Source organism: Octopus bimaculoides, chromosome 30 (genome assembly GCF_001194135.2).
Source record: "Octopus bimaculoides isolate UCB-OBI-ISO-001 chromosome 30, ASM119413v2, whole genome shotgun sequence".
Lineage (NCBI taxonomy): Eukaryota > Metazoa > Mollusca > Cephalopoda > Octopoda > Octopodidae > Octopus > Octopus bimaculoides.
The window spans coordinates 2,928,236-2,928,564 of NC_069010.1; positions in this window are offsets into that span (position 1 = coordinate 2,928,236).

Here is a 329-nt window from a genome sequence, read left to right on the forward strand (position 1 = left end):
TTTTAAAGAAGAAGTGATTGATTATCCAACTTTCATCTTGATAAACTGTCTGTAAATAAAACATGAAAAGGTTTGAAATGAACGACATGGGAGAAAATAAATGAACCACATATAAAGCACTATAACACTGTGTGTGTAGTACTTATACATTTCTACAGTTTTCAACCGATTTTCAACAAATTTTAGACACACATTATTGATATTGACTTATAAAATCGTTTCATATACTTTGTAGCATATTATTGTTGCATAACGAAATACCGCGTACCTACAAGCCATTCATATTTATGTAACACCTTCTAGGACTGTATTTGATATGTAAAATTGGT